We start from the raw sequence: 6,875 nt of genomic DNA on the forward strand, positions 1-6,875 counted from the left end.
GATCTTATTTTCTATTCAACATGATGGGATTTTATTTTTATTTTAGCTTGCATTATTCCCTCCAGCTCATAGGTTACTGGTAGTACAATATGAGCATCAGTGTGTGTGTCCACATTTGTCAGTATTTAACAAGTCTTATGCATTCACATTCATGTAATAATTATGTTCATTGCTATGCAGTAAATGATGGTGCAGTAAAGTGCTCACAAGCTGCTGGGTTTGTGTAGATCAGGGTGTTGCTACATCTTACATAATGTACCTTCAGACAATAACAGCCACATACTGTACATGTATGCATTGCAGTTAAACAATTCTATTTGTATTTTACTATCAAAGTTATTTAATTTCAATGCTCTTTTGTCAGGTGTGTGCTGTTAACAAAAAGTATAACTTAGCCTTTTTCAGCCTTATTTCACATACCAAACCAGACATTTGAGGTAAAGTAAATAAATAGCCTTTTTTATTGATCCCTTCAGAATGACACAACAAGGAACAATGAATCCTGACAAATTATACTGCCCAGGTTAATGAAAAACCCTTTGGGCGCCCGCTGGCCTAGTGGTCCAGGCCCATGCCACATATAGGCTCTGGCCTAGTGGTCCAGGCCCATGCCACATATAGGCTCTGGCCTAGTGGTCCAGGCCCATGCCACATATAGGCTCTGGCCTAGTGGTCCAGGCCCATGCCACATATAGGCTCTGGCCTAGTGGTCCAGGCCCATGCCACATATAGGCTCTGGCCTAGTGGTCCAGGCCCATGCCACATATAGGCTCTGGCCTAGTGGTCCAGGCCCATGCCACATATAGGCTCTGGCCTGACAGCGCGTTGCGTGTTCGAGTCCCGCTCATGACTACCTTTGCTGCATGTCTCTCCCCTTCTCTCTCTCCCTCTTTCCTGTCTACCGTAAATCCTCCAATAAAGTCCTCCTTTCTATTAATTACCGGGCCCCTATTAATCTATTAGGTAATACATTCCGGCCTCCTTTTTTTTTTTTTTTTCAAGTGCCGTATCTGTTACCTTCGCTGCTCTGGCTGGCTGTGCCTGTCACGTCAGCGTCCACTGTCCAGATGCCGGTGGTTAACTTCGGGAGGGAACGCCAATAAGCACTGTTCATGGCCACCGACAATAAAACTGTAATGAGCGCAGCAGTCTAACTGCGGAGGAGGGAGGAAAATTACACAAAACCAAAGCAAGTGAAATCTATCCCACAGCCTACTACGGCTACTACAATGAGTGAGTAATGAGTTTGTGACACGATGTGCTGCGCACCCGCAGATCTGCCCTTCATGCAACGAATGTTGGTTCTATAAACGGCAGATCGCAGAGCGATCTCTCTCTAACGAGCGTTGGAGAGAGAGACGCTCTCTCTAACACGTCTCTCTCTCTCTCTCCCGTTGAAGCCTTGGATTTTTACAGTCTATCAGTGGTGGGCCGTCAGGGCCAGCAAGGCCTTCTCTGCTGGCCCACTTGCCTGATGCAGAAATTCAAATTTATATTTTAAAATACGTTTTTATTTTTAACAAATATTATATATATAATATTATATTTATTTCGCTGCCACTGCACTGTTTCTCACTCAGACAGGCTGGATGCTCTGCTTCCATTCTGTGCAGGTACAACAGCCCTTGTTTTTTTTTAACCAATGAGATTATTTCATTGTGTTGTCTCCGGGTAAAATTCTCTACCGGGAGGCCTGCAGAAACTCCAGTGAATCCCCTTGCCGTTGAAATGAATGGGAGCAATATAGAGATTGACAGGTTCCTTAGCCAATCAGATTTCGAGTTTGCCCTGCTGGGCGTTTTCTTTCATGTACCAGCGCCAGCTAGCTGGCCTTTGGTGACGTTAACGTCTTGCTTGGATCCCATCACTGGGGGAAATATTGTCAAATGAGAAAAGAGAACTGGGTTTTCAAACTTTCTGCGCGAGTTCCCATATGTGGGTTGATTGAGGAGCTAAATAGATTTAACTCACAAACAAACGCGGAAAACGGCTGAAGGAGGAGAATAAACAGATTTAGTGGTGGATTTACAGCATTTTTCGAGAATGAAGGACTTCAAGAAAAGCTTGCAGGGTCGACCATTGGTATGATGCAGGTGTAGCAGGATGGGCGTTGCTCCCACTCTGCCCATAGCCCATCCTCCTCTCACTAATCAGTGGGCTGATTGCCTGCACTATTTAAGCAGCTCACTGTCTGCCTGTGTCGCCTCAGTTTGGTGTGTGTCTCCAGAGACCTGGGTCTCACAAACAGAGCTGGCCTGTTGGGGCTTCAGCTATGCCACACTTGTCCACGGTGTGTGCGTCATGTTCTGTCCTATACCGACCAGGTTCCTTGGACAATGCTGGCCCGTTTGGGTTTCAGCTTTGTGTCCACTATGCTTCAGCACAGGTATGTGTCCCTTTGTTTAGCGAGTGGCTCCAGTGAATATCATGCTATGGTCACAACTTATGGTTGTTTCCTCTTATTTAGTCCCTGTGTGCAACTGTACGTCTCTCCACGAGAGTACTTCTCTACCCCCTGCGAGTCGTGACTGGACCGCTCAAAGTGTGTCCATGGGCACTAACCGTGCATTTTGCACTGGAATGAGTGGTAGGTTACTGTCTGTTTTCTGGTTCTTGTACCTGGTTAATTATTATTAAATGGTAGGCTAACACAGCTCCTTGTATTCCAGACTAGGAAGAGGAACCATGTTGCTGTCTTGCCTTTGCTTGGATATGACCTTACTACTGACCAACAGCCTCTACTTTGGGTTTTTCAGACTAATATTATCAAACCAAACTTATGTTGCCTTGTTGCGTGAAACCCCCGGTCACATATAGCCTGATCCAAAGAACTGTATTTATTTTACCATATTATATCTGGACTTCACTAATTCAGTGTATTCTCTTTGTCTAGTTTGGTGCTGAGGCCCCAGCTCGGGACCAGCCGACGCCCGCTCCAGTGGTGGCGGTATCCCCTTTTCCTTTTGTGTGCCAATTTGATTATTTTACTGTGTGCTGTGGCTTGGGGGTACCACTGCCCTGGACGGGTTAGCTGGTAACCCTCAGTACTGATCCTTTTAGAGTACAATGTGTTGAACCACTGTATTTTAAACTATCGATGACTTATCTCTGAAATGTTATGATGACACATTCTTAACTTTTGTATAGGCCTATAAGTGAATAAAGCTTTGTACTTTTGTAAACCCGTTTCTGCCTTATTTAAAATGTACAACGAACTGTGTGAGGAGTTATATCATGTATGTATTCAGGTGGTTAATTAGATTTATAACTATTTCCTAGGGCGCAATTCCCTAGGTGGCGTAGTCTCATTTATACCGCCATGCTACATTTGGCGTGGGTCGGCAGGACGTACTAATTAAAGGCAGAGACGTGGTTATTGTTTTTCTTTCTAATGACATTACTGTGTATGTGGTTGGGTGTTTGTGGTTCAACCTGAGTTGTATCTTTTCCAGAAGCAGAGGCAAGGCAGCAGCATATGTCAGTGAGTAGGACCCCCCCCCCCCATGCAGGCCAAGTGAGTTGTTCTTGTTCACCTCCAAAGGAGCTGAGCAACCATGTTTTTAAGGTGTGTTGGCCTGTTCACTCAGCAAGGAGCTGGACAGAGGATTGTTGCCCACCTTCAGGTGCCGAGCAACTTTTTGATTATTTTAATTGTATCCACATATAACAGATGCTGACATTTTCATCTAATTCGTCAAGGATGTCTTTGAATAGCACTTAGGCTGATCCTAGGCTCTCCCGTCAAGGGACCGGGTGGTGGAAAGAGGTTTGATCGGGGTTGTTGTTGCTAGTCCTAAGGGAAGTTTGGAGGTGCATGGCAGCCTTAAATGGGCCACCTGCCTGCAACTTCTCCTTTCTTCTAGGCCTCTTGGGCGGTGAGGGATTGAGGTTAGGGTGCACATGGACAATGGTCTGTGTCGGTACCTGGAGGACCTACCCCTGCTGCCCAAGTACCCGGGGGCCACCCTTCATGGGTGTAGAATATGGAGGTATCTGTGGATGCATGTTGTGTGACTGAGGGAATTGTGAGGTGTAGTCGTAAAGGCCCCCCACATCAGTTTAGCCTCGGGCCCCTGTGGTTGTGTGAATGTGCTGTGAGTAAGAGTATGGTGCTAGGCAGTGTTAATATTGTGGGGCAGTCGTAAAGACACCCACATCAACTTATACAGCCTTAGTCATGCCCTGGTGTGGTGTTTTTTTTTTTTTTAATGGTTGAGCTTGATATGTTTCACTATGTAATATGTATGATCTCATCGGGCCGATGACGCAATTGGGGGGGATGGATTGTAGCAGGATGGGCGTTGCTCCCACTCTGCCCATAGCCCATCCTCCTCTCACTAATCAGTGGGCTGATTGCCTGCACTATTTAAGCAGCTCACTGTCTGCCTGTGTTAGGTGTCGCCTCAGTTTGGTGTGTGTCTCCAGAGACCTGGGTCTCACAAACAGAGCTGGCCTGTTGGGCTTCAGCTATGCCACACTTGTCCACGGTGTGCGTGTCATGTTCTGTCCTTACTGACCAGGTTCCTTGGACAATGCTGGCCCGTTTGGGTTTCAGCTTTGTGTCCACTATGCTTCAGCACAGGTATGTGTCCCTTTGTTTAGCGAGTGGCTCCAGTGAATATCATGCTATGGTCACAACTTATGGTTGTTTCCTCTTGTTTAGTCCCTGTGTGCAACTGTACGTCTCTCCACGAGAGTACTTCTCTACCCCCTGCGAGTCGTGACTGGACCGCTCAAAGTGTGTCCATTGGCACTAACTGTGCATTTTGTACTGGAATGAGTGGTAGGTTACTGTCTTTTCTGGTTCTTGTACCTGGTTAATTATTATTAAATGGTAGGCTAACACAGCTCCTTGTATTCCAGACTAGGAAGAGGAACCATGTTGCTGTCTTGCCTTTACTTGGATATGACCTTACTACTGACCAACAGCCTCTACTTTGGGTTCTTCAGACTAATATTATCAAACCAAACTTATGTTGCCTTGTTGTGTGAAACCCCCGGTCACATGTAGCCTGATCCAAATAACTGTATTTTAATGTCTTATATCTGGACTGTATTATATTTGGACTTCACTAATTCAGTGTCTTCTCCCTGTCTAGTTTGGTGCTGAGGCCCCAGATCAAGACCAGCTGACGCCCGCTCCAGTGGTGGTGGTATCCCCTTTTCCTTTTGTGTGCCAATTTGATTATTTTACTATTTGTGTGCTGTGGCTTGGGGGTACCACTGCCCTGGACGGGTTAGCTGGTAGACCTCAGTACTACTGACCCTTAGAATACAAATTAGTGCTGAACACTTGTCTATTTTAAACTATCGGACTGTTATCTCTGAAATGTTATGATGAGATATTCTTAACTTTTGTATAGGCCTATAAGTGAATAAAGCTTTGTACTTTTGTACACCCGTTTCTGTCTTATTTAAAATATACAACGAACTGTGTGGAGTTATACCATGTATTCAGGTGGTTAATTAAATTATAACTGTTTCCTGGGGCGCAATTCCCTAGGTGGCGTAGTCACATTTATACCGCCCTGCTACACATGCATGCAACGTTGTTTTTCCCCCGCCTTGGCAAATAAAGTTTTTGGGGAGCTTTCAAAACGGTGTGCAGACTTATTCTTCCTTTTTGTCTCGACCAGGCCGAAGGCATGGGGAGAGAGTATGTTTTGCACTCCGTCCGTGTGTGTGTGTGTGTGCATCCTTCCTTCCGTCCGTCTGTTACCAGCTAATCTCCGGCACCGTTAACCCGGTCGATGCCAAACTTTGCACACACACTCCCTGGATGCCAACGATGAACCTCTGCCCCGCATTTTCCAGAACGGCCTGTTATAGCGCCACCATGAGGCAGCTTTTCACATTCTTTACCTAAAACTGCACCGATCTGCGTGAAACGTTACATGCACACTCCCTAGAGGCCAAGGACAAACCTTTGACCTGCATTTTCCGCATCTGCCTTTTATAGCGCCACCAGGAGGCCGACTTTTGTAAAACACATTTTTTGATATTACTCCTCCAGATTCTGTCCAAAAATCTCACAAATCGTTACACAGTATCTCTATGGTCATGTGCTCAAGTCGGATCTGTCCGATATTTCATATTCCATCCTAGTTGGCTATAATTGGCTTTCACAGTTTGCAAGATTGTTTTGAACAAAAGCCTCAAATCATGAACACAGCATGCAATTTACGTGAAATCTTTCACACATTTTCTTACTAGGCTGAGGAATATATCCCACCCTTTTCACATTGGCCTGTTATAGCGCCACCAACAGGTTGATTTTTGCAAAACACATTTTTGGAACAAAATGCCTCAAATCATCCAATTGTCATCAAAGGCAAACGTTTACTCCTAAACATTTTGCCAAACATCTCACACAGTCCTATCCTCCTGGTGGAGACCTGTGCCCAGAAGGGCACTTTTTCTAGTTCAGTCTGTTCTTTTGTTCGAGCACCCATTGAATTAACCCGGGATGTGCGTGTACCTCCTGACCACTTCTACTTGTGTGCAAGGCACAAGTTGGCACCTCGACAGAGTGCATTTCTAGTTGATTTTGTATTCATCTTTAGGGCCCCAAATCATACCCTAGAAAGCACTAGTGTCTATTTAAAACATAGACACATAGGCATATTTTGACAGCAGAAACTGCCTGTCATAGTAGGCTACATTTCCTAGTACAGCTGCTGAGTACAACCATGTTTGTGGCATCATTCATCCACATTAGCGGTGGCAGCTTTTGCGTAACTAAATTAAAGTGAAGATGCTATACTTTTGCTATTCGTCATGAGGTATAAAGGATTTAACTCTTAAACCCCAGGGGGGTCCAGGGGGAAAGTCCGCAACAACGATGTTGGAACCGGAGACCAATTGGGTCTCCATTG

General features: G+C 45.4%; 1 long non-coding RNA gene across 2 annotated transcripts; it reads left to right on the top strand.

The window, feature by feature from the left end:
• Positions 1–2,207: 2,207 nt before the first annotated feature.
• LOC306919285 lies at positions 2,208–5,396 on the top strand. 2 transcript variants are annotated; one of them, XR_013789494.1, is made up of 5 exons: positions 2,208–2,386; positions 2,468–2,587; positions 2,670–4,582; positions 4,664–4,783; positions 4,864–5,396. It is a non-coding gene; the product is annotated as an uncharacterized lncRNA (long non-coding RNA). The 2 variants fall into 2 exon arrangements; XR_013789495.1 differs by lacking the exons at positions 2,670–4,582; positions 4,664–4,783.
• Positions 5,397–6,875: the final 1,479 nt, after the last annotated feature.

Source organism: Electrona antarctica (assembly GCF_951216825.1).
Source record: "Electrona antarctica genome assembly, contig: scaffold_25, whole genome shotgun sequence".
In the NCBI taxonomy this organism is placed as follows: Eukaryota; Metazoa; Chordata; class Actinopteri; order Myctophiformes; family Myctophidae; genus Electrona; species Electrona antarctica.